At 43.2% G+C, this 7,196-nt stretch overlaps 1 non-coding gene across 1 annotated transcript; it reads right to left on the minus strand.

The window, feature by feature from the left end:
- Positions 1-260: 260 nt before the first annotated feature.
- LOC111590235 (U2 spliceosomal RNA) lies at positions 261-461 on the minus strand. The gene has a single exon (XR_004852940.1). It is a non-coding gene; the product is annotated as a U2 spliceosomal RNA (small nuclear RNA).
- Between the last annotated feature and the right edge of the window lie 6,735 nt (positions 462-7,196).

Here is a 7,196-nt window from a genome sequence, read left to right on the forward strand (position 1 = left end):
AACCATTCCTGAAAAACAAAGATGGATAGAGTCGCTGCAGGAAAGGAAACCATACAGAACAAACTGTTCATATGGAGGAACAAGCGTTTTTATGGATGTGGAGCCTTCATCCTTGGAGTTGGTCTTAGAGTCCTAAATTGAAGGCAGTGCAATTTAAGACAAACAAAAAAGATCTTTTGGGGGTGTTTTGGTTTGCTCCAGGTTCCAGCTCCAGCGTGGAGCCAGAGCTATAGTGTATAAAAGAAGCTAGTGTAATGTATGTTTGTTGCGACAACACAACAATCATATTTGATGAAATAGTAAAACGGTTGTACGACACGCGAGGGACTAGTGGAAAGCCAGTGTGATAGACCCTCTCTACAAAAAATATATTTAAAATTAAAGTAGACATATGGCCCATATACCATATATTAAACTGCATATACCATACTTCATCTTAGCTAAAATACTGAGAAAGGTATGAATTGAAAAAAGGAGACATGTCCTTTTTTATAACTCGCTCGGCCGCTCGTTCTCATTTAGCTAGCGAGGTGGTACTATATGGGAGCGTTGCGCTACGAATGGCTTCATGTCGTGTTGAGTTTGGATATTTTCTCACGACCTATATGGGAGGTAAAGACCCACATCACTTGATGACACTTGACGTCGATGGAATCATGGAAACTAGTGGTTTATATGAGTAATTTTTTAATCTAAATAATAAACAAAATGACTTATCTAAATGTTTTATAATGGTTAATGAAAGTTGCCTAAAGGGGGGGTGAATAGGCGGAAACTGAAATTTACAAACTTTAAGAACAACTACAAGCCGGGGTTAGCGTTAGAAATAAATTCGAGTCCAAAAGAGAGGGTGAAAACAAATCACAAGCAAATGAAGAGAGTGACACGGTGATTTGTTTTACCGAGATTCGGTTCTTGCAAACCTAATCCCCGTTGAAGTGGTCACAAAGACCGGGTCTCTTTCAACCCTTTCCCTCTCTCAAACGGTCACCTAGACCGAGTGACCTTTCTCCTTAATCAAATGGGTCACTTAGACACCTACAAGGACCACCACAACTTGGTGTCTCTTGCTTTGATTACAAATGTCTTGAGACAAGAAAGAGGAAGAAGAAAGCGATCCAAGCGACAAGAACTCAAATGAACACGAAAATCTCTCTCTCACAAGTCACTAAGTGTTTGGAGTGGTTTTGGACTTTGGAGAGGATTTGATCTCTTGTTTGTGTCTTGGAGTAAAGTCTAGAGCTCTTGTATTGAATGCAATATGCTGGAAACTTGGATGCCTTAATAAGTGGTGGTTGGGGGATATTTATAGCCCCAACCACCAAAACAACCATTAGGGAGGGCTGCTGTCGATGGGCGCACCGGACACTATCCGGTGCGCCAGCCACGTCACCCAACCGTTAGGGTTCTAACGGTTTCGACCGTTGGAGCTCTGACATCTTGGGGCACCAGACAGTCACTGTTCACTGTCCGGTGCGCCTTCTAGCGCTGCTCTGACTTTGCGCGAACTGTCCGCGCACTGTTCACGTTGCAGGCGACCGTTGGAGTCGACCGTTGCGCTCGCTAGCCGTTACTCCGCCGGCACACCGGACAGTCCGGTGAATTATAGCGGAGCGGCTCTCCAGAAACTCAAAGGTGAAGAGTTCAGTCTGTACGGCCCCTGGTGCACCGGACACTGTCCGGTGCGACAGACCAGAGTTCTCTTCGGTTTCTTTTGCTACTTTCTTTTGAACCCTAACTTTGACCTTTTTATTGGTTTGTGTTGAACCTTTGGCATCTCTAGAATATATGATCTAGAGCAAACTAGTTAGTCCAATTATTTGTGTTGGGCATTTCAACCACCAAAATCATTTAGGAAAAGGTTTGACCCTATTTCCCTTTCAATCTCCCCCTTTTTGGTAATTGATGCCAACACAAACCAAAGCAAGTATATAAGTGCAGAATTGAACTAGTTTTCATAAGGCAAGTGCAAAGGTTGCTTGGAATTAAACCAATCTATACTTTTACTAGATATGCATAGATTGCTTTCTTTCTTTTAACATTTTGGACCACATTTGCACCACTTGTTTTGTTTTTGCAAATTCTTCTGGAAAATCTTTTCAAAGTCTTTTTGCAAATAGTCAAAGGTACATGAATAAGATTTTGAGAAGCCTTTTCAAGATTTAAAATTTTCTCCCCCTGTTTCAAATGCTTTTCCTTTGACTAAAACAAAACTCTCCGTGGATGAAATTCTCCTCTTAGTGTTCAAGAGGGTTTTATCAATATGAAAAGGATTTAGATACCAATTGAAAAAATCCTCCTTTAAATATATCAATTTGAAATATGGATACCAATTGAAATATAGTTTCTAGAGGAATACCAATTAAGCACTTTATTTCGAAAATTTTTGAATTTGGTGGTGGTGCGGTCCTTTTGCTTTGGGCTAATACTCTCTCCCCCTTTGGCATTAATCGCCAAAAACGGAGACTTTGTGAGCCCTTTAACTGTTCTCCTCCATTGGTATGAGTAATAAGAGTGAAGATTATACCAAAGTGAGAGTGATGTGGAGTGATGGCGAAGGGTAAATAATACCGATAGAGTAGAGTGGAAGCCTTATCTTCGCCGAAGACTCCATTTCCCTTTCAATCTACGACTTAGCATAGAAATCACTTGAAAACACATTAGTCGTAGCAAATGAAAGAGATATGATCAAAGGTATATAAATGAGTTATGTGTGCAAAGTGTCAATCAAAGTTCCGAGAATCAAGAATGTTTAGCTCATTCCTAAGTTTGGTAAAGGTTTTCTCATCTAAAGGCTTGGTAAAGATATCGGCTAATTGTTCTTTGGTGCTAACATAAGCAATCTCGATATCCCCCCTTTGTTGGTGATCCCTCAAAAAGTGATATCGAATGACTATGTGCTTAGTGCGGCTGTGTTCAACGGGATTATCCGCCATGCGGATTGCACTCTCATTATCACATAGGAGAGGGACTTTGCTCAATTTGTAGCCATAGTCCCTGAGGGTTTGCCTCATCCAAAGCAATTGCGCGCGACAATGACCTGCGACAATATACTCGGCTTCGGCGATAGAAAGAGCTACTGAATTTTGTTTCTTTGAAGCCCAAGACACCAGGGATCTTCCCAAAAACTGACAAGTCCCTGATGTGCTTTTCCTATCAATTTTACACCCTACCCAATCCGCATTGGAATATCCTATTAAATCAAAAGTGGATCCCTTGGGGTAACCAAAGACCAAACTTAGGTGTATAAACTAAATATCTCATGATTCTTTTCATAGCCCTAAGGCGGAATTCCTTAGGATTGGCTTAGAACCTTGCACACATGCATACAGAAAGCATAATATCCGGTCGAGATGCACATAAATAGAGTAGAGATCCTATCATCGACCGATATACCTTTTGATCTACGGATTTACCTCCCGTGTCGAGGTCGAGATGCCCATTGGTTCCCATAGGTGTCTTGATGGGCTTGGCATCCATCATTCCAAACTTGTTGAGTATGTCTTGAATATACTTGGTTTGGCTAATGAAGGTGCCCTCTTGGAGTTGCTTCACTTGAAATCCTAGGAAATACTTCAACTCCCCCATCATAGGCATCTCGAATTTTTGAATCATGATCCTACTAAACTCTTCACAAGTAGATTTGTTAGTACCCAAATATGATATCATCAACATAAATTTGACATACAAACAAATCATTTGCAATAGTTTTAGTAAAGAGGGTAGGATCAGCTTTTCCGACTTTGAAGCCATTAGTGATAAGAAAATCTCTTAGGCATTCATACCATGCTCTTGGGGCTTGCTTGAGCCTATAAAGCGCCTTATAGAGTTTATACACATGGTTAGGGTACTCTCTATCTTCAAAGCTGGGAGGTTGCTCAACATAGACCTCTTCCTTGATTAGTCCATTAAGGAAAGCACTCTTCACATCCATTTGATAAAGCTTGAAGCCATGGTAAGTAGCATAGGCAAGTAATATACGAATTGACTCAAGCCTAGCTACGGGTGCATAGGTTTCACCGAAATCCAAACCTTTGACTTGTGAATAGCCCTTGGCCACAAGTCTAATTTTGTTCCTTGTCACCACACCATGCTCATCTTGCTTGTTGCGGAATACCCACTTGGTACCTACAACATTTTGATTAGGACGTGTAACTAAATGCCATACCTCATTCCTCGTGAAGTTGTTGAGCTCCTCTTGCATTACCAACACCCAATCCGAGTCTCTTAATGCATCTTCCACCCTGTATGGCTCAATAGAAGACACAAAAGAGTAATGTTCACAAAAATGAGCGACTCGAGATTGAGTTGTTACCCCATTATGAATATCATCGAGGATGGAGTTCACAGGGTGATCTCTTTGAATCGCTTGATGGACTCTTGGGTGTGGCGGACTTTGATCCTGAATTTCTTGATCATCTTCCTTGTCTTGATCAACTTCATCTCCCCCTTGATCATTGTCCTCCTCTTGAGGCGGCTCATCTTCTTGATCTTCTTTTCATCATCTTGAGCTTGATCCTCATCTTGGGTTGGTGGAGATGCTTGCATGGAAGATGACGGTTGATCTTGTGCATTAGTGGGCTCTTCGGATTCCTTAGGAAACACATCCCCAATGGACATGTTCCTTAGCGCGACGCACGGAGCCTCTTCATCATCTAGCTCATCAAGGTCAACTTGCTCTACTTGAGAGCCATTAGTCTCATCAAACACAATGTCACAAGAAACCTCAACTAATCCAGTGGATTTGTTGAAGACTCTATATGCCCTTGTGTTTGAGTCATAACCAAGTAAAAAACCTTCTACAACCTTAGGAGCAAATTTAGATTTTCTACCTCTTTTAACAAGAATAAAGCATTTGCTACCAAAGACTCTAAAATATAAAACATTAGGCTTTTTACCGGTGAGGAGTTCGTATGATGTCTTCTTGAGGATTCGGTGAAGGTAGAGTCGGTTGATGGATAAGCAGGCGGTGTTAATCACCTCAGCCCAAAACCGGTCTGGAGTCTTGTACTCATCAAGCATGGTCCTCACCATGTCCAATAGAGTTATATTCTTCCTCTCCACTACACCATTTTGTTGAGGTGTGTAGGGAGAAGAGAACTCATGCTTGATGCCCTCCTCCTCAAGAAAGCCTTCAATTTGAGAGTTCTTGAACTCCGTCCCGTTGTCGCTTCTTATTTTCTTGATCCTCAATCCGAACTCATTTTGAGCCCGTCTCAAGAATCCCTTTAAAGTCTCTTGGGTTTGTGATTTTTCCTGCAAAAAGAACACCCAAATGAAGTGAGAATAATCATACACAATAACTAGACAGTACTTACTCCTGCCGATGCTTATGTAAGCTATCGGGCCGAATAGATCCATGTGGAGTAGCTCAAGCGGCATGTCATTCGTCATGATGTTCTTGTGTGGATGATGGGCACCAACTTGCTTCCCTGCTTGACATGCGCTACAAACCCTATCTTTCTCAAAATGAACATTTGTTAGTCCTAAAATGTGTTCTCCCTTTAGAAGCTTGTGAAGATTCTTCATCCCAACATGGGCTAGTCGGCGATGCCAGAGCCAACCCATATTAGTCTTTACAATTAAGCAAGTATCGAGTTCAGCTCTATTAAAATCAACTAAGTATAGCTGACCCTCTTGTCGGTGTTTTGGGTCCGACCGCACACCCGGGGTTGCCCCTCAAGGTGTTTTTAGGAGTAGGACGGTGTCGACGACTGTAGCAAAATGGTTCGTGCTGGTCGCACGAGGAACAGTAGACAAGATTTGCAGGTTCGGGCCGCTTAGAAGTGCGTAACACCCTACGTCCTGGTGAGTATATGAGCGTGGTTACAAGAGGGTCCTCCGTAGAGAGTTTATGTGTATGGCTAAGTAGAACTGGGGCGATCGTTCTGAAGGGGTGCCCCCTAGGCCTTATATACTCGACCGTGGGGCAATACACGTGGGTATGATAACAACAAGTAACTGAAAGATAGTGAACCTCTCGAGTTTATCCTGCGTGATCCTCGCCGACTTATCCTCGCACGGCTCCGCTGCATGGGGGCTCCCGCGCGGGAAAATCAGGTCTCTGTTGCGATTATTCGCTCGACGATGTGGGCCGTTCGAGTTTGCACCAATCGGCCTCATGTCGTTCTCCCTTGCTGGTTGTCCTTCCCTAGGCCCACGAAAGAATGACCTTACGAATTATTGGGCCCTTGGGCCTTTCGTGAGGCCTTTTACTTCTTTAGTGGACCCAGGGGATATCTATCCCCCACAAGCCCCCGATCTTTGGGTTGATTTAGAGGTAATCAACTCAAAGATCCAAGGTCCAAAAAATGACTTCCTGCTGTCTTCTCTAGCTCTGATCACTTGTCTGACCAAAGTTTGGTTTTGTGCTTGTGCCTTAGAGTTTGGTATTTTGGATTGTAAGACTCTGGACTTCATTGGGTGCACCGGAGGTGCACCCAATGGGTGTAGCCCCCGACTTTTGAGTAGATTTTAGAAGATAATCTACTCGAAGGTCTTCTTCCCAAGGTTATCTCCATTCGCGCTCCTGCATCTCGGTTGAGGATCGGTCTTTTCAGTCTTGCTCTACGCCTTAGAAGTCGGCGCTATATCGGCTTAGAATAATACTCCATGGGGTGCACCGGAGGTGCACCCAATGGGTGTAGCCCCCGACCTTCAAATGGATTTTTTAAGGATAATCCATTCGAAGGTCTTCCTTTCGCTTGTGGAAACTGGCATGAAGCTATTTTGCATTATGCTTTGGAGGTCAGCATTATGTCATCAATATTTTGCCGCAGAGGTCAGCGTATATTTTGTCTTTAGCAGCCGAGTTTGCAATCCATCCATATCTTGCTAGGTAGTGCAATTTATTTGCTTCTGCGATTGATTGGACGTTTGACGGACGTTCTTTGTCTAGTCTTCACGTCGCTTCTGTCGGCCATATCTTGTACTTTGCTGGCTATATTTGGCTTTCCTCTGATCCTTACTGATATCTCATTTTTGTCTTGAGGTATTCACTGCATGCCCTGCACGGATGTGACCGTTTGAAAAATATACTGATAATTCCTGGGCGTCCCCCCCCCAATGGGTGTGGGCAAGGGACGGCTTGGTACGCTGAGTGTTTTAGCCGGTTGCCTCTGAGTAGTAATGCGATGGGACGGCTAGTGTAATCATATCCTTTGCGCTGTTGACTGGAGTCCCAATGGGTGTAGTGT

Source organism: Zea mays, chromosome 9 (genome assembly GCF_902167145.1).
Source record: "Zea mays cultivar B73 chromosome 9, Zm-B73-REFERENCE-NAM-5.0, whole genome shotgun sequence".
Classification (NCBI taxonomy): domain Eukaryota; kingdom Viridiplantae; phylum Streptophyta; class Magnoliopsida; order Poales; family Poaceae; genus Zea; species Zea mays.